Source organism: Pipistrellus hanaki (assembly GCF_964339955.1).
Source record: "Pipistrellus hanaki genome assembly, chromosome: 9".
NCBI classification, from domain to species: Eukaryota; Metazoa; Chordata; class Mammalia; order Chiroptera; family Vespertilionidae; genus Pipistrellus; species Pipistrellus hanaki.
The window spans coordinates 53,939,026-53,965,411 of NC_140511.1; the positions used below are offsets into that span (position 1 = coordinate 53,939,026).

At 40.1% G+C, this 26,386-nt stretch overlaps 1 long non-coding RNA gene across 3 annotated transcripts in view; it reads right to left on the reverse strand.

Moving 5' to 3' along the window:
* Positions 1–26,386, reverse strand: part of LOC311628323 — a 34,939-nt gene that overhangs the window by 1,573 nt on the left and 6,980 nt on the right. The window contains exons 2-4 of one of the 3 annotated variants that reach the window (XR_014796008.1): positions 23,069–23,181; positions 20,226–20,296; positions 16,982–17,351 (exon numbers count right to left, since the gene is read on the reverse strand). This is a non-coding gene — a long non-coding RNA (uncharacterized lncRNA). Of the gene's footprint in view, positions 1–16,981; positions 17,352–20,225; positions 20,297–23,068; positions 23,182–26,386 lie in introns of those variants that run through there. The other 2 variants (XR_014796007.1, XR_014796006.1) reach the window with 2 other exon arrangements.

The window sequence follows — 26,386 nt, forward strand, 5'->3', positions numbered from 1 at the left end:
GGAGGAGGAGGAGGAGGAGGAGGAGGAGGAGGAGGAGGGGAAGAAGAAGAAGAAGAGGAGGAGGAGAAGAAGAAGAAGAGGAGGAGGAGGAGGAGGAGGGGAAGAAGAAGAAGAAGAGGAGGAGGAGGAGGAGGAGGAGGAGGAGGAGGAGGAGGAAGAGGAGGAGGAGGAGGAGGAGAAGGAGGAGGAGGAGGAGAAGGAGGAGAAGGAGGAGGAAGAGGAGGAGGAGGAGGAGGAGAAGGAGGAGGAGGAGGGGGGGGAGGAGGGGGAGGAGGAGAAGGAGGAGGAGGAAAAAAAGGGTTTGGTGTTTCTTCAGATCTCAAAAGAGCAGCTTTTAAACTGCCAGGTATCAAGAATCTGAACTCTCTTAGCATATCTTATCTGCCTGGTAATGGGCACGTGAAGACTCATGTATAAACAACAGAAACAGACTCCCAGGAGAAAGGGCATGCTGGTGCTGCTATCATTTGAAACCAAATAGAACATAGCTGGCAGCTATTTCTCCTTTCCCTTCTCCCACTGACATCTGTCATGTAAGAATGTCCAAACCGTAGAGAATTTTATAAAAATTTTCTTGAGCAAAACAGAATATACCTGAAGGCAAAATCTCAACAGACTGAGAAAAATGCTTCTTAGAACAACACTTTGCAGTTTCTTATGCATTTGGAATTAAGGAGGGAACAGAGGAAGATTACATGAAGGTGGGATAAAGCAAGGTAGGGATTGGATTAGAAGATAGTTAACAAAATTATGTGCCCTCTTGAGGATGGTTTTGTTTCCAGACGTTTCAAAAAGGATTACTGGCATTTCAAAGTTGTGGTAACCTACATGCACAGGGTTTGCTTACAGCAAAGATAAATGTTTTATTAAAGAGGTTATATTCCTGGAGTATGACTACTCACCGTTACAAATTTATAACCAGATCTCCCTGTGAGGTTACTTTCTGTAGAACCCTTTTTTCACCCGTAATTTCCCCTGTTGGTCAAAAAATCAATCTGAAGAATGCATTGGTGACAAACCTTTTGGTTAGATGGTATGGTCTCACAGTGCTAGGAAGTCTTGTGGTTGAAATGGTGGACCACTGGTAATGGGGCAATACCATAACCATCGGATGTGAGTTGAGACTGATTTTTTCCAAAAAAAAAGGAGGAGCAGGTAAATGGAAGCCAGGCCTTGTGGACTTCATTGAGAAAAACATTGGATCATTTTTATGCTGTGAACTATCATTATTGGAGTTTTGCTATGTCTCATTTTTCTACATTTTGCAGCTGGTATAACATATCAGTAATCATAAACAAATGTACTATATAGAAAAACCCAAAGAACAAGCATAAGTATTATTATGACTAATATTATTGGCAGACAAGTAAAGACAATCAAACAAAATAGTTTGAGTTAAACATTAATCCATAAGTACCAGGCCTTGTCAGTCTCTTGGGATAGCAATCTACTGCTGAAGTCAATGGCTTCTCATCCTTGAGGTGTCTGTGGTAGGCAGAGGTGTCAGAGACAGGGACAGATGTCTATTTGTAGTTTAGGTGCCTGATAAGGCCCCTTCCAAAAAAGTTGAGAATATTTTTATTTTATTGATTTTTTACAGAGAGGAAGGGAGAGGAATAGAGAGTTAGAAACATCGATGAGGGAGAAACATTGATCAGCTGCCTCCTGCACATCCCTTACTGGGGATGTGCCCGCAACCAAGGTACATGCCCTTGACCGGAATCGAACCCAGGACCTTTCAGTCTGCAGGCCGATGCTCTACCCACTGAGCCAAACCAGTTTTGGCAGTTGGATAATATTTTTAAAAAATATTTATTAATTTCAGAAAGGAAGGAAGAGGGACAGAGAGATAGAAACATCAATGATGACAGAGAATTTTTGATTGGCTGCCTCTTGCATACCTCCTGGATTAAGACCACAACCCAGACTAGGATTCAAATCTTGACCTCCTGGTTCTTAGGTCAACGCTCAACCACTGACCCACACCAGCTGGGTAATCTTAGGTTGTTTTTATTATTTTAATTTTTTTAAATATATTTTTTTCTTTTTAAAATATATTTTATTGATTTTCTATAGAGAGGAAGGGAAAGGGAAAGAGAAACAGAAACATTGATGAGAAACATCAATCAGCTGCCTCCTGCATACCCCCTACTGGGAATGTGTCCGAAACCAAGGTACATGTTCTTGACCGGAATCGAACCCAGGACCCCTCAGTCTGAAAGCCTACGCTCTATCCACTGAGCCAAACTGGCCAGATGTTTTTAACTTGTTTTGTAATTATAGCTTCCTTCCATCTATTGAGTTTTTACTGTATGGCATTGTACTCAGCATTAAAATGCTGTTTTATTTAATCCAAAGCCTAAAATTTTTATATCACTGCTATCCTCAACTTTTCTCAGACAAAATCATAAACTCCCCGAGGGCAGAAACCAGAGTACATCTATGTTTTCCCTTCTCCCAGCTTCACTATCCGCCTCTCTCCTTTTAATCCTCCTACATGCATAATTCCCCATTTTCCCTTGACATTACATCACCTCCAGCTTTTGTCTAATTTCTCTGTTTCCTATTAGCAGAGCTCAAAAGGACTGTCTATACTTGCTGACTACATCTTAACCCACTGGGCTTTAATCCCCTCAAGACACTCAAATGTCTCCAATCAAGTCAGTGTTGACCACATTTTTCAAAAGTCAGGTCAACCTCTATCTTTATCTTTCTGAACCACTAAGCAGTTTTTGACATTAGTAATCACTCCCTCCTAGAAGCGCTTTGTTCTCTAAGCTTCTATGATGCTAGGTCCGTCTTATTTTCCTTATGCCTTCCAGGTTACCGCTTAGTATTTTATCAGCAACTTCCCCATTATCAGACTTTCAAAGTTATGAGCACTCTAAGACAGTCGTCAACTTGTTTCCTTTGTTTATAATGTCTAACTAGATGAGCTCATCGAATCCATGGTTTTAAATACCATTCCTTGGCCGATGATTCTCAAGTTTATATCTCCAACCCTGACTTCTCCTCTGAACTCTAGACTCATACAACTATCTAACCCATATCTCCATTTGGATATTTGATAGGCAACTCAAAATTAAGATGAGCACAAATTGAGTATTCTCAATTTGCAACCTCATATCTGTTCTTCACTACCTAAACCCTCATCGCCCCTAGGATTTATCTCCACAATTGGTCCTATCAGCTTAGTTACATAGGCCAAAAGGCAGGAATTATCTTGATTCCTCTTATTTCCTTACATCCCAATCAGTAAGTTCTACTGGCTCTACCTCCAAAATATACCCTAATACCTAAGGTGGCCTTCCTTGCCATCTCATTGCTATAATCCTGGCCCAAGCCACAGTCTAACATGTCTTTCCATATCCAGTCTTGCCCCTCTAGGTTCATTCCCCATGCAGCAGAGTGATTTTAAATGGTAAATCAGATAACCTTATCCCTGAGAATTGTACTGAGAATAAACTTTGCACTTTACTTGCAACAGCTTCACACTGTCTGATCCCTGTTTACGTCTCCTTTATGGCTCTGCTCTTTGCCTACTATGTTCCAGCAACAACAAGCAGTAACCTTCTTTTCACTCCTAAACAGACAGGAACAGGTAAGCTAAGCTCAGTCAGGTTCTTATGACTTCACACTAGCTATTAACTTTGCATGGCACTTGATAAAAAAAAAAAAAAAAAAAGGAAGGAAGGAAGGAAGGAAGGAAGGAAGGAAGGAAGGAAGGAAGGAAGGGAAAGAAAAGAAAGAAAGAAAGAAAGAAAGAAAGAAAGAAAGAAAGAAAGAAAGAAAGAAAGAAAGAAAGAGAGAAAGGAAGAAAGAAAGAAAAGAAAAGAAAGAAAGAAAGAAAGAAAGAAAGAAAGAAAGAAAGAAAGAAAGAAAATGAAGGGAAAGGAAAGGAAATGAAAGGAAAGGAAAGAAAAAAAAAGAAAAGAAAAGAAAAGAAAAATGAAATGAAAAGAGAAAAGCTGGCACCTTGGCTGGTGTGCTCAGCAATTAGAGTATAGCCCTACACACTGAAGAGTCTGGGGTTCAATTCCCAGTCAAGGGCACCATACCTGGTTTGCAGGTGGGGTGCCTGTGGGAGGCAACCAATCAATGTGTCTCTCTCACATCTCTCTCTCTCTCTCCCCTTGCCCCTCTCCTCCAGTCCCCGTTCTTCCCTTCCACTCTCTAAAAAAAAGTCAATGGGAAAAATTTCCTCCAGTGAGGATTAACAACAACAAAATTAAAGATTTAAAAAAAGAAACAGGTTGGTTTCTTTTGTCATTCAGATTTCTGTTTACATGTCACCTTCTGAGAATCATCTAATCTAAAATAATCATCTGGTTCTTATGTATAGAACATCAATTTATTTTAATGGTCTATCAATTACTCCTGATACTTTTTAGTTCACAGCTTGTCTTCCATACTAGAATGTAAGCTCATGACAGCATGGATTTAGTCACCACGAATTCATCTGCATTTAGAGCAGGGCCTGTCACAGAGCAGGAACTTAATAATTGTTCAATGAATGAATACATTTCCTTCCATTTATATTTAATATCCTCTCCTCAGTTAAAAAGACATAGCCAAGCCTCAAGATTTTAAAAATGAGCATGAATTACGAAAGACAAATATTATTTAAATGAAAGCCCTGCTTTGTAAACCAAGGGTGGGGAGCCTTTGTACTGCCACTGAAGTATCTTAAAGATTCAAGGGAGAGTTATACATAAAACATAAAGTTCAGTTGCAAACTTTTCAAAGAAGAACTATCAAGTGTTTTCTTCCTTTGTCCCCCGCCCCCTCCCTGCAGCCTAGGTCCACCACCCCCTTTTGGATGATTCTACTTCATGTGCTTTAAAAAAGGATATACATTGTGAGCATCATAAAAACAATATTTGTAGGATATGACTCAAGAGAAATAGCCAATCTAGGGGTGTAGGGAGGCGGGTGGAGGCAGAGAAGGGTAGAGGAGGGATAAATAGTAATGGAAAAAAATATAAAAGAAAATAAAGAAAAAGAAAAGAAAGGCAGGAACCTTCTCCCCTAAAAGCAGGACCACTTCTGTTGAAAGAAAGAAAGAAAGAAAGGAAGGAAGGAAGGGAGGGAGGGAGGGAGGGAGGGAGGGAGGAAGGAAGGAAGGAAGGAAGGAAGGAAGGAAGGAAGGAAGGAAGGAAGGAAGGAAGGAAGAGCCAGCCTTCTCTTTTCTCTTCTCCCCTCCCCTCCCTGTAAATACCATGAAGAAAAAAAAAAAAGTATCAGTGACAGGCACTTTAAAAAGCAGCTAACATGTTCTGAGAGCTTAATAGGTGTCAGACTCTAAGAGATTTGATGGACTAACTCATTTATGCTTCACAATCACCCCCTATAGGGAAAGGAACAATTGTAATTCCCATTTTATAGATATAAAATACAGAGAGGTTAAGTAACTTGCCTGGGTCACACAGCTAATAAGTGGTGGAGAAGGGCAACCTGATTCCAGTGCCCAAGTTCTTAATCATCTACCATGCTGATTTAGAGGATGGCATGTCAATGAGTCCGAATGCTTGTCACCACTGTAGTCCTCTTTGAAGAGGGTAAGTAAGGAAAAACACATGGGGTGTGGAGGTATGAGTCAAACCCAGTAACCCAAGGTATTCCTTTTTTGTACAATACCATGGGTCCTTTTGGCATTCGGGTGAAGTTTATAGACTACTTTTCCAGAATAATGTTTTTACATACAAAGCTAACATACAATCGGAAGTCAGTGACATTGAAATATAGTTCTCAAAATATTAAATCAGCATTTGCTATAATAATATGCTATGTTTTGAAAATATTGATTTGAAAGAGAGAGAGGAAGGGGGAGAAAGAGAGAGAGACTGAGACAGAAACATCTATTTGTTGTTCTACTTATGCATCATTGTTGATTCTTCTATATGCAGTGACGGGTGCAATCTTGGCGTATCAGGAAGACACTCCAACAAACTGAGCTTCCAGGCCAGGGCCCAAAATGTGCTTTTTAATGGACTAAAACTACTCTTTGTGAGCATAGTGCATGACAATTTAAAAAAATATATTTTTATTGATTTCAGAGGGGAAGGGAGAAGGAGAGGAAGAGGGAGAGAGAGAAACATTAATGATGAGAAAGAATCATGGATCAGTTGCCTCCTGCATGCCCCATACTGGGAATCGGGCCCACAATCTGGGCTTTTGCCCTGACCGGGAATCAAACCCTCCCTGACCGGGAATCAAACCCTGACCTCCTGGCTCATAGGTTGATGCCCAATCCCTGAGCTATACCAGCCAGGCAACAATTTTTTTTTTTTTTTTTTTTTTTTTTAAGAAGGGAAAGATGAGCCGAAACCGATTTGGCTCAGTGGATAGAGCGTCGGCCTGCGGACTGAAAGGTCCCGGGTTCGATTCCGGTCAAGGGCATGTACAGTGGTTGCGGACACATCCCCAGTAGGAGTTGTGCAAGAGGCAGCTGATCGATGACTCTCATCTATGTTTCTAACTCTCTATCCCTCTTTCTTCTTCTCTGTGAAAAATCAATGAGATATATTAAAATAAAATAAAATAAAAAAGGGAAAGATGATTATTTGTCTTTATGCTGAGAATATGGTGTTATTATCCTGCAACAGGGTCTGAATTCTTCTGTATAGTTACTGTCAGAAAACATGGCTTGAGATCAGCTCTTCTGACATTCAGATATTGTTTTTGGTAGATGTCTTTTAATATTTAATTGATTTACTGACAAAAGACTTATACAGCAAATAAACTATAAAGTTATCTGGGAAGTAATTTTTAAAAATGAATTTATTAATTTCAAAAGCTCAAAGGAAAGAAGTACTATTCATGGAGGATTACTTGAAGGATATACATAATGCAACCATTTCTCTGGACATTCTAAGTTTATTTCTGATTTACAGCTGCTAGAATAAACTCTGTAGCTGGATTGACTCTGGACCCTTGTTGAATTGCTTTTATTGAGTTGCATTTTGGATTTATGCATTAAAGTTAGTTTAAGAGATGGCCCCAGGAATCTTGCTGCTGTAATTATTGTAGGGATATTTTGAGGGCTTTTACCATTATGTCATAGAGTGACTTAATAAAGGAACATTTCTCCAGATCTTATACCAGGAAGCTACATTTCTCTTAAAAACTACTTTGTTTTGATCACAGGGACACTACATTTCATAGTTGTTTATATTTTCCTATTGTTTCCTTCCTGGAAATTCAGAATCAAATATGCAGCCCAGATATAGCTATTGTTTAAAACTGTATTAAAGTGTATAAGACACACTTTTATAAGCCAATCCAAATAGTTGACTTTATTTTTCCTCTCCTGTTTGCTTTCACTTCTGACCTCCCCACAATTATTTAACCCATTTATTTCCTGTTATATTTTTAGAAGTTGCTTTGAATCCTTTTGAGAACATATACACTTTACATGTTTGAGAATGTATTTGCGTATATATATATATATATATATATATATATATATATTTAGAAAGATGCTCATTTGGAATAACAAAAGATTTTGAGCTAGAAGTTTGCTTGAATACTATTATTGAATATTTTTCATAAAAGCTAATTTTGCATTAGAATTTGTTTTTTTCCCCTTATACTCCATTGCTTTTATTTATTTTAAAATATATTTTATTGATTTTTTACAGAGAGAAAGAGAGAGGGATAGAGAATTAGAAACATCGATGAGAGTCATCGATCAGCTGCCTCTTGCATACCCCCTACTGGGGATGTGCCCACAACCAAGGTACATGCCCTTGACTGGAATCGAACCCAGGGACCTTTTAGTCCACAGGCCAATGCTCTATCCACTGAACCACACCGGTTTTGGCTCCATTGCTTTTAATATCTAGCCAATCCATGTGCAAACTCTTCTCCACCCTTGCTTTTTCTTATGCTCTTCCCCACCCCTCTGCTCCTCATTGCCAAATCTTCCTCCAAGGATTTCAGACCCTGATGTTCTTTCAGCCTGGAATGTTCTTCCTGACCAGCAACACTTAAAAAATATATATTTTACTGATTTTCTTTTTTTTCTTTTTTTTCTTTTTTCAGAGAGGAAGGGAGAGGGATAGAGAGTTAGAAACATCGATCAGCTGCCTCCTGCACACACCTTACTGGGGATGTGCCCACAACCAAGATACCTAAACTCTATTCACTGAGCCAAACCAGTTTCAGCCTGACTGGCAACTTCTTGATGGCTCTTCAGAGAGGCTTCCAGATTCCCCACTGTCTCCAAAGCTGACGTTTGTCCCCTACTCACCCCACCTCATTATTCTCCCTCATGGCATCCTGCTTTTTTTTCTTCATAGCACCACCTTCTGCCTTATTTTATTAGCTCACCTGCTATTTATCTGTCTCCTCCATTAGAGGCTGAACTTGTGAAGGGAAGGACTGTGCTTCATCTAGGTCTTAAGATGAATGAATTGTCCAGCCCAAGAACTGCAAAAACATCTCTTTCATACATAAGGATAGGTACCTTTTCTGACCTCCTGAATTCACTCATGTCTAACTACAATCCCTCACCGCATTTAAAGGCTTTGAATCCTCTTTGCTCCATGTTTTATGATGGATTTCACTGAAGGTACAGCTAGTAGTGTGTGGATTTCAGCAAGGAATTTAAATAGTCTTTTGTGATTGTTCATGAGGGCAATGATGACAGAAGAGCAAGAGGAGGAGGTAGAAAGGAAGTTTATATGTATTGAGAACTGCTGAGATTAGGCAAGACAGGAACCAGTGAATGCAAGTGATAGGAGGTGGAATTGGCTCACTTCTCAAACAATGAGGGTAACCCAAAAATAGAATGTTGCCTTGGAAGCGTTACTGAGCACATTTCATTTGCCAGGCATAGTTCTGGGCACTAGGAATAGAGCACAAACAAGATCTGGTCCTTGTTCTCATTGACAGTTTAGTGAAGGCTGGAAGGAATCCATTTCAGAAATGTTCTATAAGTCCTGGAATTGTGGATTCCAGCCCTGGGAAGAAACCAGATTCAGAGGTGGAATGGCAAAGCGTATGAACGTTTGTTGAGAGCTTACTATATGCCACGCACCATTAGGAGCGCTGTACACAGCCTCCGCATTTCCTGAAGACCCAAAGGAATTGAGGGCAGGAACATCACAGTGTTCTTGGATCCCCCAGGGCCCTGAGTGTGATTGTGCACATAAGAGACATTTGGTACTCAGTTGATTATTGGTATCATTCAAGTGCTTCAATGGTAATGAGAAGCTAGTAGCATTTTATGCCCTTACCCAGAAGGTAAGATAAAAATTAATAGCCCTGAATGGGTAGTTCAGTTGGTTAGAGCATCATCCAGATATGCCAAAATTTTGGGTTTAATCCCCAGTCTGGGCACTTGTAAGAAGCAACCAATGAATGCATAAATAAGTGGAACAGCCAAAACCGGCTTGGCTCAGTAGATAGAGCGTCGGTCTGTGGACTGAAGGGTCCCGGGTTCGATTCCGGTCAAGGGCATGTACATTGGTTGCGGGCACATCCTCGGTAGGTGGATGTTTCTCTCTCATCCATGTTTCTAGCTCTCTATCCCTCACCCTTCTTCTCTGTAAAAAATCAATAAAAAATATTTTTTAAAAATAAGTGGAACAACAAATTGATATTTCTCTCTCTCCCAAATAAAAAAATTAAAAAATTAATAATACAACACCAAACTAAATTATTTGCCAGCGGTCCCTTTTTGCAGTTGTCATCAAAGCTGGATTTATTCTCAGGACTTTCTGGCCTGTAGTCCTGAATGTAGATATCATACCTCTCCTTCCATGTATGAGGTAATTATAATTGTTATGTGGTTAGTCATTATAGAAATTCTGGAATGTCATAGCTACAACTATGCCATTTGTAATAAGAAGCTTGATGAAAGGCTCTAGATGCCATTTTATTTTATTTATTTTTTAAAATATATTTTTTATTGATTTTAGAGAGGAAAGGAGAGGGAGAGAGAGGTAGAAACATTAATGATGAAAGAGGATCATTGATCAGCTGCCTCCTGCACGCCCCCTACTGGGGATCGAGCCCGCAACCCGGGCATGTGCCCTTGGCTGGAGTTGAACCTGAGACCCTTCAGTTCACAGGCCGATGCTCTATCCACTGAGCCAAATCAGCTAGGGCTGGATACTAAGTTAAATATGCTACAGGTTTTGCTTCCTCAGCCTTTCCATAAATGGATTTTTGAAGCAGCATTTTACTTTAGATCCAGCAGGGGGAGCAAGGTCCATGCTGACTAAAGGCAAAAACAATAAAAAACAACCCCCCCAAGAAAACAAACAAACAAACAAACAAAACCCCCAAACCAAAACAACCACTTGAAAAAAAAAACAACCTAATTTCCAAATTATTCTATTTCCACCTTCCTTTAGTGGCCCTGAACACTTCTTTATTTCATCTCTGAGACCCGAGGACATAAAAATGAAGTTAAACATGGTACAACAGAAAACTTAATTTTTTATTCCTTTGAATGTACAAAAACGTCAGTATTCCATTTACCCATTTATCCAGACAAATTTGAATTGCTACCTACTTAGCCTGCTGGTCTGGGGGAAGAAGGGACATAGGCAGAGTAGGAAAAGGGTAAGACTAGCTGTCAGTGATGGGAAAGCTAACAGGAGAGAGCAGCCCATCTTGGGGAGAAAGAGATCCTTGAATTGGATCTTGAAAGACAGTTAGCATTCATCAGTCAATTACAGTTGGAATTGGCATTTCAGGCTGTGGGAATAATATGAGCACATAACAGGTGCAGTGTGTTTGCAGATTTATAGATAGGAGAGGAGCATGGTTGAGGGTAGGTAAGGTAATTCTAGAAAGTGTGATTTATTTCAACAATGTTGGATTATAGTTAACCATAATAACTAATATTTGTGTTAAGCTAATAAATATCGAAAATTCATCAAACACTGAAATAGCACTTAATATATTACAAAACAGTTTTAAGCACTTAACAAGCATTAACTAACTTAGTTTCCACACAATCTGATTATTATCCACATTTCCAAAGGAAAAAACTGAGGAGAACTGAGATTGAGTAACTTGCCCAAGGTCATGCAACCTGAGAGGGATGGAGCCAGCACTTGAACCCTGGCAGTCTGGCTCCAGAGTATCTGCTACTGATCTAAATATTTTATCTTCCTTATCTCCCTTGGTTCTCACAACTCTGAAGTTGATGATATCATTATACCCATTTTGTAGATGAGGAAAGGAACGAGGTTAAGTAATTTGCCTAAGGTCACACAACTGTTTCGCAATGGTGAAAGGATTACACCCAAGCAGTCTGACATCAAAGCCCGTGTTTTTGTGGTTGGTTGGTTTGCTTGTTATCTTTTCTTTTCTTATTTTTTAAAATTGATATGCATTCAAAATGGTTCAAAATTCAGAAGGTTTAAAACAGTATACAATAAAAAGTCTTTTTTTTTTCAATGTCTGTTACCAGCCACCCAGTTTTCTCTCTGAAAACCAATGCTATTGGTTTCTTATGTTCCCTTCTATTAAATACATACATACATACAGTACATACATACATACATACATATGACCCTGGCTGGTGTGGCTCAGCTGGTTGGGCCTTACCAGTGCACTGACAGGTTGTCGGTTTGATTCCTGGTCAGGCCACATGCCCAGTAGGGGACCTGCAGGAGGCAGCTAATTGGATGTTTCTCTCTCCCCCTTCCTTCTACAAATCAATTTTAAAAGTACTTCCTCTGTACTATCATAAAAACTGTATACTACACACACTGTTCTGCATTTGCTTTTGAAACCTAATGATATATCTTCTGAATGGCTGCATAGTATTTCTAGGTATGGATGTACTATATTTTGTTTAACCAGGCCCTTATTGTCAGGTGATTTCTAGTCTTTTGCTATTATAAAAAATAAATGGCAGTGAATAAAACTCTTGTGTACATGTCATTCCCCACATGTGTGAGTCTACCTACAGGATAAATTCCTAGAATTATATTTGCTGGTCAAAGACATCTGTTTCTGTAATTTTGATAGAAGTTGTCAAATTGCTCTCTGTAGAGGCAGTACTGATGTATACGCCCCTCATATAAGAGAGTGTCTCTTTCTCCATTACTTCACCATCACAATGTGTAAAGTGAAAAACTGCTATCTTAGAGAAGGTTTAATTTGCATTTCTCTTATTAGGAGTGAGACTGAACATCATTTCATGTTTAAGAATAAAAAAAAGAATTTAAGAATCATTCAACTTTTCTTTTTTGTGTGTGTGTGGACCATTTGATCACAACCTTTGTCCATTTTTTCTATTGGGGTTGTTGATTGTGTGTGTGTATGTATTTGTGAATATATGTATTTGTGTGTGTGCCTGAGTGCTTGGTGTGTGTGTGTGAGCTCCTGGCCCAACGTCTACCTGTGATTTTTTCAGGCCGAACTGCAGGCAGTTACAAAGGCTTTATTACTTGGCAGGCCTCACAGGGCAAAGCTGTTCCCACTAGACTTGATGCATACTGTAGTCCAGGGGTCCTCAAATTTTTTAAAGTGGGGGCCAGATCACGGTCCCTCAGAGAGCTGGAGGGCCAGACTATATGAACTACTAATTCCTACTGTAACACCTCGGCTGCGCTCACTGCCCAAAAAACCTGGCGGGCCGGATCAGACTCCTCTGCGGGCCGCATGTGGCCCGTGGGCCGTAGTTTGAAGACCCCTGCTGTAGCCTCTGAAGGAAGCTTTAGTCAAGGACCCAGGCCCCCTGCAGGCAGGCCATGGTCTTAAGCATATCTGCATTTCTAGACCAGGAGCCTTACTTGGAAGTCTCTTTATCTATGACTTTCCCCAGGGGCCTCTACTGGAGCCTCCTTATTGGTGGGGGAGAAGGGAGGGAGAAATCTTAAAAAAAAAAAAAAAAAAAAAAAAAAAATATATATATATATATATATATATATATATATATATATATATATATATAATTATTGATTTTTTTACAGAGAGGAAGAGAGAGAGAGAGCTAGAAACATCAATGAGAGAGAAACATCAACCAGCTGCCTCCTGCACACTCCCCACCGAGGATGTGCCCGCAACCAAGGTACATGCCCTTGACCGGAATTGAACCTGGGACCTTTCAGTCCGCAGACCGATGCTCTATCCACTGAGCCAAACCGGTTTCAGCATGGGAGGGAGAAATCTTGAAGACACTTTTGAGCTGTTGTTTAAACATCCATCCCCTCTGAACCCCCACATCTCTGCTGATCCCCCTGACTTGTGATATGCCATGGGTGTCAGAAACTTTGCTGTTTGAAATTCTATCAGTAAAAAGGAAATACCTTAGTTTTGCCAAGAAGTTTTAAGTCACTTCGATACAGAGAGCCTGCCTTGATTTCCACTCTAGGTGAGGAGTTTCAGATAAGTTCTGTCTAAAACATTCCGTAGATAAACTTTTGTAATATTCCAGGAAACAGGTCCCTTGGTCCATTAGCAGTCCAAATTTGATGGAAACCTATGACAGATAGCTCTGTTTCACTTTGAACTCATCAAAACACTGCTTCCCCCAATTATACCTAAAAGTGTGCCTTTTGCTCAAATCCTTTAATGAGTCTATAGTTTCCTCTGTTTGGTGAGATGCTCCATAGCTTCTACACTGAGTGGCCAGATTATTATGACCTCTGAATGCATAGTAATCTGGGCACTCAGTGTATAGCCTATATAATAAAAGGCTACATGCAAATTGTCCCCTGGACCAGGAGTTCGACTAGCAGGCAGGCAGACCAACTGCCCATGTTCCCTCCCCCTGGCCAGGTTGGCCTGACCCCACCCATGCATGAATTTATGCACCGTGCCTCTAATATATATATATCACACACACACACACACATACACACTGAGTGGACAGATTATTATGCATTCAGAGATCATAATAATCTGGCCACTCAGTGTATAGTGTGCTGTCTCCCTTACAGTAAGGAGTCAGTCGCCTTTTGTCTTGTTCCTGGTGGTCTTGGGCTGACTGGGCTAGGAGAGATTTGAATTCAGGTTTACCTAGAGTTTAGTGATGAAATGCCAAGCTAAACCGAAAATTATCTAACCTTTATGTCATATATACTCTCAATGACCTTCGGCCGAAGACCTAGAGACCCTCCTGTATTTGAACAAGTTTGGTTTATATCTCATTGTGGCAGGAGAGAACATATACCACAGGGAACCACAAGACATCTCAGTAAGAAGGTGTTATAAAGGACTTATTTAGGACTTGAGCTTTGGTTGGGTGATTTGGAGGGGTACGCTCTGGATTGGGTGCTGTTAGAAACTGAGGACAATTTTATCAATAAATCCTATCTGTAGGAAGGAAAGACTAGAGTGAGGCTAAAGCTGTACTTGGCAAAGCATCAGTCACATTAGCTAGGATAGCAAAATGTGTGGAATTTTATGGCTTGAAAAATGTTCAGGTTTTGTCTGTATTCAGACATGGTTATGGAGTGGCCTTGCTTTTGTCCAGATCCATTATGGTCACAGAGTGGCCTTGTTTGATGTTGATGTGCTGTGAAATAGTTCGTGTGAAATAGAACATCAAGACGGAGCTGTGAGTGCCAGGCCAGCTCACAGCAACTCCAAGGCCCAGCAGCTGGTAGTGCCAGGTCAGCCCCTGGATGTCAGAAACTGCTTTTGTTTTTCTCAATACCTACCTCTATGCACTGTGCACATGTGAGCACATGTATTAAACTAATAACTCTAAAATTCAAACAAAAGCAAACCAATATTTGGCATGCTTTCCATTTAATTGGGAGTGCATATATATTTATGGCTTGGGCATGGGCTATATTTTGTTTTGTTGTGGTTATGTATTTATTTCCTTTATTGAATATGAAATACATTCACATGGTTTAATTTTTTTTAAGTGTACAGAGAAAAGTCTCCTTTCTCCCTCATCTGCTCAATTCTCACATTCTCTGATAGGTCACTGCTATTATTAGTTTCTTGTGTATCTTCCCAGAGGTACTCTTTATCTAGGCAATACATAGGAATGTGAACATATTCTCCTTCGTGGGTTTTCTTTATAAACAGATAAACATGGAGTTTTGCATCTTGATTTTCTATTAATACATCTAGGAGATCTTTATGTTCCAGTACTTAAAGAACGTCTTCATTCTTAGGGCAGTTTTGTTTGAACTGTAATTTATTTAATGACGTACATTTTATATTTTCAACCTTTTGCTTCCACAAAAATCATTGCAATGAATACCTTTGTATGTGCATCATTTCACACATGGAAGAGCACATCCTTAAGCTAGTTTCCCAAAATGAAATTGTTGTGTCAAAGGATTTGTAATTTTGAGAGATATTGCCAAATTGTTCTGGGGTTATAAAGCTGGACAATCACCGAAACTGGTTTGGCTCAGTGGATAGAGCGTTGGCCTGCGGAATGAAAGGTCCCAGGTTCGATTCCGGTCAAGGGCATGTACCTTGATTGCGGGCACATCCCCAGTAGGGGGTGTGCAAGCGGCAGCTGGTTGATGATTCTCTCTCATCGATGTTTCTAACTCTTTATGCCTCTCCCTTCCTCTCTGTAAAAAAATCAATTATATAAAATACACACACATACACACACAAAACTGTGTGGCCCCAGAGCATCCTCTATCTTTGGCATTTAAAAAAAATGGAGAAAATAAAGGCTTAAAAAAAACAAGGAGTAACCTTAAATGCTTATCACTAAGTGAAAGAAGACAATCTAAAAAAACTACATACAACATAATTTCAAATACATGACATTTTAGAAAAAGAAAAATTATGAAAAGAGTTAAAAGATTAGTGGTCGTTGGGGTTAGAGGGATAGGAAAGATGAACTGGCAAAGCACAGAGGAATTTTAGAACAGTGAAACTATTCTGTATGACACTGATACCATTGTAATTAGCTAGTTACTAGGATTAAAATATAATAGAAAAGTAACAAAGGGAAGGCCAGACATTATAGGCATGTTCCCTGCAAAACATTGGGGGAAGGACACTAGATAGATGCAGACCCAGTAAAGTTGGGGAGACTGAGGAAGATACTGGCCTGTCACTCACACCTGGAGGCAGAGATGGTTGGTCAGAATGAGTGTGGCCACTGCAAGGGTGCTAAGATTTGGGATATATAAACCCCTAAACAAAGGAATTGCTCTCTTGGCTTTCTTGGGACTCCTGTGACTGGACTTGTAGGGATCTCTTGTTCCTGCTTCCCTGCATTCCCCCACAAACCATGTGGACCCCACACGCAATGGACTGATGAACTGCAGCTAGGCTGATGCTGTACTGGACCTGGCTCCAACATGGAAAGAAACTCTGGCTTTGCTTCTATCTTTACTGAAACCCCAGCTGCATTCATGAAGTGACCCAGCTGGTAAGTGTATTAACTAAAATTCAAATATAGGACTGGCTTCCTCTCCATTGTCTTTTACTGACTGATATAAATATCCATGATCTGAAATTTAGGCATCAAAATTCTAAATTTCAACAATAAATCTTAGCATTTTGAAATCTGGGGGAAAAAATCAGACTAGAATAAAAGCGCTGAGCAGTAATAGACCACAGACTAAGTTCCTTTGAATTTATTGTTTCTCTGGTTGAAAGGATTTATCTTGATCTTTGTAGCCATTAGGCATGAAGTATGAAAGCAGGGCATCCATTGTTCTAATTCTGTGTATGGTGAATAACCGAAGCTCATGTTTTTTCTCCAGCTTCCAGCACTAAAACAAATAACCTCAGCACCTGCTTGTGGTTTGTGAGACTTTCAAAAGGAAATACTATATTCTTAGCAAAGTGATTATTTAAAAAGGAAGAGTTTGTGGGGAGAAACTGCATGTAGGGAATTAAAATTGTAGTGTTAATTGATGATGATGAAAATGACAGTAATCACAATGATGAGGCTGACATGTGACACATGAACCACATGAAGGATCCAGGAAATGAATCAGTTATTCATCTGGAAAATAACTTGCAGAGCAGCTTCCCAGCTTGCCCGAGGATAAGGCAAAACAGGTGGCATGTATATTGCAGGCTTGGGAACCAGCCAGAATTCTGATCCCCTACTACTAAATGCGTGACCTTGAACACGTTACTTATCTCAGTTTCTGCCTTTTTTTTTTTTTTTAAATTCTCATATGCTTAGAGAGAGGAAGGAACAGAAACAAAACAAAACAAAACAAAACATTGATGTGAGAAAGAAACATTGGCTGGTTGGTTGCCTCCAGCATGGTCGGGCTATGTGCCTTTGACCAGAATTGAATTTAGGATCCTTCAGTCCTTGGGCTGACACTCTATCCGCTGAACCAAACTGGTCAGAGTACAAGCTTGAGAAAATGAGGAAAATAATATCGTTTTTCAGAAGCAAAGAAGACTGAAGAGTTCTCGAGCTGTCGTTCGTGTACCTAGGGAAAGAAGGGTCATTTAGGAGAGAGAGAGTAAACATTCCCAGTTCACCTGGCAACCTGAGGAGGACTTAGCCTCCTGGCTTACGTCTGCCAACAGGGAGAAATGAGTTGGCTTTCAGCCTTCAAGTAGGCAAGTCCTGTGGCAGTGATGTCTCTCTGTGGATGGCTAAATTAGCATTTGACTTCTATGCATTTTGGGTAGTCCAAGTCTGTCTTTCAGACCCTGGTCATTCTGAGGCCTTTCAAAAGAAAGAACAGATAAATCCAGACTTACCCTTAGACAGCATGCACACAAAGTACCTAGTTGTCTTATTTAAAATACAGATTTAGATTCTCAGGCCTGGGGTGGGGCCCGAGATGCTCCCAGGTGATGCTGACTCTCTAGGTCCGTAGACCATACTTATCGTTACAAAGCTGCAGACAACACATAACCACTTCCAGGAATACCTCTGCTTTTAACAGGGATTCATCAATAATATTTATTATCCCTTTTTCTTTTTGGGGTTATAAATTTCCAATTTAGGACCTAATACCTGCTGCCCAAGCACTCCATACACATCTAGGGACTGGAGCAAACCTTTGTTTTGTTCCCTTATACCTAGACAGAGGTCAGGATGAGGTAAAAATGGGTGTCTAAATCCCCTCCCCACTAGTCCAGAGCAGGTCCAGTAAGGGCACTGGCTAAACTGCTGCTTTAGCTAGGTATCCTGTTGGAGGTAGACTGAAGCTGAGAGAGAGAGAAAAGGGTGGTTGAACACAGGTCCTAAGCAGCCCAAAAGCAAAGCAGGGGAACTGAAGGGAAATTGGCTGGGTGAGTGGGAAGAGAACCCGAGGTGATGAAGTGATGGTGGTAGATGACTTCTCTGGGGCTAGGAGACCTCACCTTATCTGGTAGACTCTGAACTGGTGGCTAGCATGATAGCATCATCATTCCTGTTACAGGCAAGGCTAGATTTGAATCAGAGGCCATTTAGAAGCCTTATTCAGACTTGAATTTGCTGAAATAAAGGGCAGGCAGAGCTTTTGAAAGAATCTTATTTTTGAAAATTTTGATTTGCTCATCTGAAAAACTGAGGGGAAAAAAATTAAAATAAATGGATTATTTGAAAGTTAACGGTAGAGTGTCGGTCTGCGGACTGAAAGGTCCCGGGTTCGATTCTGGTCAAGGGCATGTACCTTGGTTGCGGGCACATCCCCGGTAGGGGGTGTGCAAGAGGCAGCTGGTCGATGTTGCTCTCTCATCAACATTTCTAGCTCTCTCTCTCTCCCTTCTTCTCTGTAAAAAATCAATAAAATATATTTTTTTAAAAAAGAAAGAAAGTTAATTGTAGACAAAATTAAAACTCATCTATAATCTTTAGAGGAGTGGTGTTACACAAGAATGATGTGCAACATGTCAGAAGAAAATTAAGTACCACTGTTTTAGTGATAAAAAAAAACCTTGAAGTCTTGAAAACTTATTCCTATTGTTTCTCTTCTCAAGGAAATCTACAATAATAAAAGGAAAAGATGCAAATTGACCGTACCTCTGCAACACCCACAAGTCAATCAGGAGTGGGTTTGCAAATTAACCCAACAAAGGTGGTGGGATAATTTGCATATGCAAGTGCAGAGTGAAGACTGAAGGCTCCAGTTTAATTGAAGACTGAAGAATGAAGACGACTGAAGACTGAAGAGGCTTGGCTTCTCCCCTCCGGCTGCAGTGAAGGCCTGGGTCCCGGGTGTTGGAGGAAAATTGGTGCTGGCAGCCAGGGGAAGGAAGGCCTATTGAATGAATTCTCATGCAATGGGCCTCTAGTCCTGTTATAATTCTTAAGTACTAAACACACTCGAATGTCCCCCCTTTTTTTTTGTGTTGCTAAGTGTCTTGTTGAATTATTAAATTAAAACATTTTCATCTTTCAGAAAGTTATATTTTCTGTATCCCACAAATAATATTTAAAGCTGTTCAAAGTTTATTACAATCAACAACATAAGATAAAATCTTGTAATCCCTCAAAGTAAATCACTTCAAGAAATAAAATTCTGTTAAGCTAAGCCTATTATTGTTTGCTACTACATAGTAACCAATAGGCACACAATGGCTTGGGGTCTAGCAAACAACAGAGTACAGTTCTTCATCACATAGTGTGTGTGTGTGTGTGTGTGTGTGTGTGTGTGTTAATCCTCACCCAAATATATTTTTCCATTAACTTTAAGGGAGAGTGGAAGAGAGGGAAAGAGAGAGACACATCAATGTGAGAGTAACACATCGATTGGTTGCCTCCTGCACGAATCCTGACCAGGGCTCAGACCAGGGAGGAGCCTGCAACCAAGTTACGTGCCCTTGACCAGAATCGAGCCTGGAACCCCTTCTGTCATAAGGGCAGAGCTAGGATTAAACTCCCATGATGCTTGACTTCTAGCTAAGGATACTTTCTACAATATAATGCAACTTAAATTCTATCTAAATGAATCTGCACCAGAATAAACCAAAATGAAAATGCACTAAAATAAGCCACAGAAGATGTTGGTATAACAATTTCCTCTAAGGAAATTATTTTTCTGGGTGGCTTGACACAAGTCATAACTGACTGATATGGTCAGAGGTGTGGTTTTAAATTACAGAACCACAAGAAAGCAGGTCAAGTTTTCATATGTAACCAAAATAGCTGGTTTCAAAATTACACAGTACTCATTCTCTTGGTCTGTGAGTGATCTGAGGGCAGAAGTCATGCTTGGCAGAACTGTGTTGTTGGTAAGCCAGGCATTGGGCAGCTAGGAAATCTTCCCACTAGTGCATGGCTAGCGGGGGCAGGGAGGGAGCAAAGGAGCAGATCTTTAGCATTAGGAGAGCAAAGCAGGCTATGGAGAGAGATTTTATAATGGAACCTGAACAAGTGTCCATCCTCTGCGCAGGCAACGTAAGGATGTCAGGTGTTCTCAATAGAAGTTCCGTACAACTATGGAATGTAGAAGGCAATGGTGGTGAAAATCAATAGCACCCCATCCTTTTTTTTATTATTAAAATATTATACCATGTCCCTCCCCACTCTTCTTCCTTTAAGAAATTCATAACATTATTTTATACTTAGCATTAGTGTTTCTGAACATACTACTTGAAAATAGATATGCTAGATGGTGAGATTATTCACATATCTTTTTAAAAAAAAATTAATTTTAGAGTGAGAAGGATAGAGAGAAACATCCATGAGTGAGAACCATTGATTGGCTACCTCCTCTATGCCCCCTACTAGGGATGGAGCCTGCAATCCCGGGCATGTACAATACCCTGACCAAGAATAGACCTGGTGACCTCTGGTTCATGGGTTGATGCTCAACCACTGAGCAACACCAGCCAGTGTTACTCACAAATTTTTATATAACACTTAACATATGCCAGACACTGTTAGAAGTACCTTCCAAATAAATATTATCATTTAATCTTCATAATAACTCTTTGAGGTATGTGCTATGGTAGGAAACTGAGGCACAGAGAAGCTTTGTAACTTGCCCAAGGTCATAGAAGTAGTAAGTGGCAGAGCCCAGGTAATTCTCTCCCTAGTCCACACTTTCCCTTCTCCTTAAAAGACCACAAAGCAAGCGGTGAGAGCAGACAGTTGTATTTTTGGCTGCTTGGCTTTTGGACCCACTTCTTGTGTTAGGGGAACCTTGGCGAGACTTTGAGGGAGGCTGAGTCACTTCCCACTCTAAAAACTGTGGAATTTGCAGCTAATGATAAACAAAAGAGAAGCCATAGAAAATCCTTTCAGCTGCAGTGGGCACGGTGCTGTAATTGGTTTAGGCACCCCGGGGAGATTACAGTGTTAGTGGTAGGGGACCTTTGGAGGCTGACTACCTGGCTTTGAATCCTGGCATCTTTGAGCAAGATGCCTAACTTCTTTGTGCTGCAAATTTCTCATGCATAAAACGAAAACAATAATAATACTATCTTTCAGATTGTTGTAAGAATTACACAGGACAGTGGAGGTAAAACTTAGTACCTGGGAGAGAGTAATCTTTCAATAAAGGCCTACAAATTATCATTTACTTAAGTAAATTTTACAGATTTTACAGATGAGAAAATTGATGCCCAGAGAGGAAAACTTGTACAGAAACATGCTGCTATCAAGTGAGAAAGTTGGAGTAGACACAATTCAGTTTACTACGACAACCATCTAATGAATGCTTACCACATCAGGAATTTAGTGTTTTGACTTCAGTAAGCCAGCAAAAACAACCTTACATGGTCTAGCTGAGCGAATGAGGCTTCATACTGGTTGAGTTGGTCTGATCTCTGAGTGCCACATTATAAGAAACAAATATAGCCTGGCAGGTGTAGCTCAGCAGTTGAGTGTTGATCTATGAACCGGGAGGTCATAGTTTGATTCCTAGTCAGAGCACATGCCTGGGTTGTGGGCTCAATCCCCAGTGTGGGGGAGGCAGCCAATCAATTATTCTCTCTCATCATTTGGTGTCTCTCTCTCTCTCTCTCTCTCTCTCTCTCTCTCTCTCTCTCTCTCTCTCTCTCATCAATAAAAATATATTAAAAAACAAATATATAAATCAAAATATAATTAGAAGTGGAAAGAACACAGAGAAAAATATCTTTATTTATATTTTAAATTGAGTTTTAGAGAGAGAGGAAGGGAGAGGGAGAGAAACATGGATGTGAGAGTGTAAATGATTGGCTGCATTCCCCCTACTGGGGGGTTGATCCCAAAATCCAGGCAAGTGCCCTGACTGGGAATTGAACTGGCACAGGATGACACCCAACCAACTGAGCCACACCCGCCAGGGCAAAGAGAAAAAGATCTTTAAACTTCCCTCTCCCTATCTGTCCCCTGTAGTAATAGTACCTTCATGGCAGTTGCTCCTTGACTTTTCCCATCACCCTCAACTTTGAACATAAAACAACCCAAACCTAGTTTTTGTAGCTGGAGACTCCTCTGACTCTAGCCTTTCCTTTAGTTTCTCTTCAACATTCTCTCCAGAAAGGAAATATCAGTCTTTGATTTTAAAAAAAATATGTTTTTGTTGATTTTAGGGAGAGAGAGAGAAATATAGATCAGCTGCCCCTTGCACATCTCCCACTGGGGATCAAGCCTGAAAACCAGACATGTGCCCTGACCAGGAATGAAAGTAGGGACTTCTCCATGCATGGGACAGTGGCCAACCAACTGAGCCACACTGGCCAGGGTAGAAATTCTCAGATTTTTGATCTTCAGATTCCTTTACACTTATACTTTCATATTGGAAATTGAACCAAGAAAACTTTAAAGGCATTTTAAAAAAAGACATTTTAATTGATTTATTTAAAGTTAGCAATGATCAATCCATTGCATGTTAACATAAATAACATCTTAGTATTATTATAAAATAACTTTGATTTCGCCGAAATCGGTTTGGCTCAGTGGATAGAGCGTCGGCTTGGAGACTTAAGGGTCCCGGGTTCGATTCCGGTCAAGGGCATGTACCTTGGCGGCAGGCACATCCCCGGTAGGGGGTGTGCAAGAGGCAGCTGATCTATGATTCTCTCTCATAGATGTTTCTAACTTTCTATCCCTCTCTCTTCCTCTCTGTGAAAAATCAATAAAATATATTAAAAATAAAACAACAACTTTGATTTCATTTACGTGAGAGAGAACTAATGCCATAAACATTAGTAAGGTGTTAGTTTGTTCCAAAATATTAAAGAGCATAATACAGGATAAAAACTTCAAAGTTAAACTTACTTGACTTGTATTTTCTTAGTCCAGTGGTCAGCAAACTGCGGCTCTCCAACCACATGTAGCTCTTTGGCCCCTTGAGTGTGTCTCTTTCACAAAATACCACAGCCTGGGCGAGTCTATTTTGAAGAAGTGGCATTAGAAGAAGTTTAAGTTTTAAAAATTTGGCTCTCAAAAGAAATTTCAATCATTGTACTGTTGATATTTGGCTCTGTTGATTAATGAGTTTGCCGACCACTGTCTTAGTTCATTTGGGTTGCTATATCAAAATAACACAGACTCAGTAGCATATAAACAACAGCAATCTATTGCTTATAGTTATGGAGTCTGGAGAGTCCAAGATCAAGGCTCCAGCATGGGGTTAGTTCTTTTATCCTTGAATTTTTATCACAGTTTGTGGTTTGATGTAGCTCATGATTTTTTTTTTCCTTTAAAAAAAATATTTTATTGATTTTTTTTACACAGAGGAAGGGAGAAGATAGAGAGCTAGAAATGTCGATGAAAGAGAAACATCGACCAGCTGCCTCTTGCACACCCCCTACCGGGGATGTGCCCGTAACCAAGGTACATGCCCTTGACTGGAATCGAACTCGGGACTTTTCAGTCCGCAGACCGACGCTCTACCACTGAGCCAAACGGGTTTCGGCTGTAGCTCATAATTTCAATTAAAGGATTATTTCATAGCCAAGAAAAATGCCAAACCAATTCATAGCCCGGGACCCATATCTAAGATTTGACCTGTTGACCAGTACAAGCATATCAGTTCAGAAACTGGCTTACAGTCCAGGCAGAATCCCAGCCAATACCATCTCAATACAACATGTTACCCAAAGTTGTATTGACATAGGTAGACAACATTGTTGTCATCAACTGAGAGAACTGTGGTGGATGTTAATGCTTATCTGGACATGGGAGGATTCCCAAGAGACTGGTGTGACTCTAGTGGTCTAAATAGTGTCACTCTAGGGTCCAGCTCCCCTTCCTGTTGTACCCAACACTTTCCGACTAGTGGCATTAGGTAAATTTTCATAGATTTTTTCTCATGACATCATATTCTGCTCCATCCCCTTATGACAATTTTTTATTGCATAATAGAATGTCCCATCACAGCCCCACCCCATAACCTTCTGACGTAGCCAATTTCTATACCTGCTTATGACCATTCATGAACAGATATCTATTAAATGTCTTTAGATGCCAGGCCCTTAATATACAAAAATTCTTTTAGTAACTCACATTCTTGAATTTTACCAAAGGAGGTTAATAAATTAGAAAAGAAAACCTACTGCAGTTTTGTAATAAAGGAGTTCTATATTAAATATATCTTCAAAATTCTATGACAGCCTAAGGGAGGAGTTGTTTCTTGTTCTAAAATACATTTTTATTGATTTCAGAGAGGAAGGGAAAGGGAGAGAGAGATTGAAACATCAATGATGAGAGAGAATCACTAATCGGCTGCCTCCTGCAAGCCTCACACTGGGGATCAAGCCCGAAATCTGGGCATGCCCCAGGCTGTGAATCGAACCAAAACTTCCAAGGTTCATAGGTCTAAGCTCAACCACTGAGCCACACCATCTGGCAGGAGTTGTTTCTTAAAGATAGGAGAGTATGGTTAGGGAAAGTGATTTCTCCATTTGTTCTTTATAGAATGACTAGGAATTTAGTGAGAGAGAGAGATTCTAAGAAAAGAAGCTGCCTGAGCTAGGGCATACAAGCTGTAAAGAGAATAGGATGCTCCAAGGACAAATAGCTGGTTGATGTTATGAAATATCTTATCTTTCGAAGAAATAATGGTTTATACCATTTGGGGATAATGAGATTTGTTTTAAACCTGGTCAGGGATGTTTGATACCAAGGATATTTGACAATAAACACATAATAAGAATTAGGCTAGTATTAGTGAATTTATGGAAAGTATCTTATGAATTAATTCCTTGATTAATGCATAGACTGCAAAGTTCTCAAATACAAAATAGGGACAAAATGCTCTAAGTTCAGAGTGGCAGGATCAGCAAGAATGTTCTTGGGATAAAAATGGCAGGATATAAAATCCTGCTGTTTCTATCATCACAATGAGTTTCCAAGGTCTGCATACTTTCCGGTGTCACAGATTGCCTTCCCCTCCCACAACATACTTTCTCAACATAGACTCACCTCTTTGTCGGATGAAATTCCCAAAACAGTGTCATAAGCTTAAATGCCTTCAAATGCTAGGTGGATATGAGTAAAGCTGACTAGGTAAGGACAGGTAAACTAAGAGTATCTGCCCTATCCAAAGGCGGAAGTTGTTCCTCTGCTCCAGTGAGTCACTGCCAGCTAGGAATGTAGGTCAAGGGTTCTCAGAACTCCAACATTTTCAAGAGAAGCCAGAAATTGTAGTTATCTGATAACTAATTGGAGGGGGAAAAAACAACCCAACCAAAGACTGGCTAACAAAACATGTTTATGGGCTGAGTCTACCCCTGGGCACCGTTTGTGACCTTTGTCTTAAAACTTTTCCAGTTTTATGTGATGTAATACTTGAAGGAATGAAGGATGTTCCATCTTTGACATTACTGATTTCCCAGATATAGATTCTACCTCCTTCCTCTTGTGAAATTATTTTCCCCCACTCTCTAGTGATTTCAGAGTTTGCCCATCCCTTTAAGCATCTAGTTTTACCCCTCTCTTTGTGATATCTTAACTATACCAACATTCTTCCCCTTCTCTTTTGAAGGTTACCCGGCCACACCCTTTATGACACCATGCATTGCCACCTTGAAGTAACAACTCATTCTTCCTTTGCATATTTCTTTGTATCATCCCCTTGTGACATCACATGTTAATCTTATCCTAGGGCTGTAACCTGGAATGGGCAGTGAGAAGATACAATATGTATGGCATCACAAAAGAATGAGTTTGTTTGGGAAAGTTCATGATTTCATAAGAAAATATCTGCGTAACAGAGATTTAAAAATGAATCATTAAAGTTAAATACATTATTTAGATCTCTTTAGAGTGAGTTAGAGGTGAAGACTCAGTTTTTTAAGTATTTAAGACCAACTTTTATCATAGTAAAGTTTTTTTTTAAATATATTTTATTGATTTTCCATAGAGAGGAAGGGAGAGAGAGAGAGAGAGCTAGAAACATCGATGAGTGAGAAACATCAACCAGCTGCCTCTTGCACACCCCCTACTGGGGATGTGCCCGCAACCAATGTACATGCCTTTGACTGGAATTGAACCTGGGACCTTTCAGTCCGCAGACTGATGCTCTATCCACTGAGCCAAACCGATTTTGGCATCATAGTAAAGTTTTATAGGAAATCTCTGAAGAGACTCTGA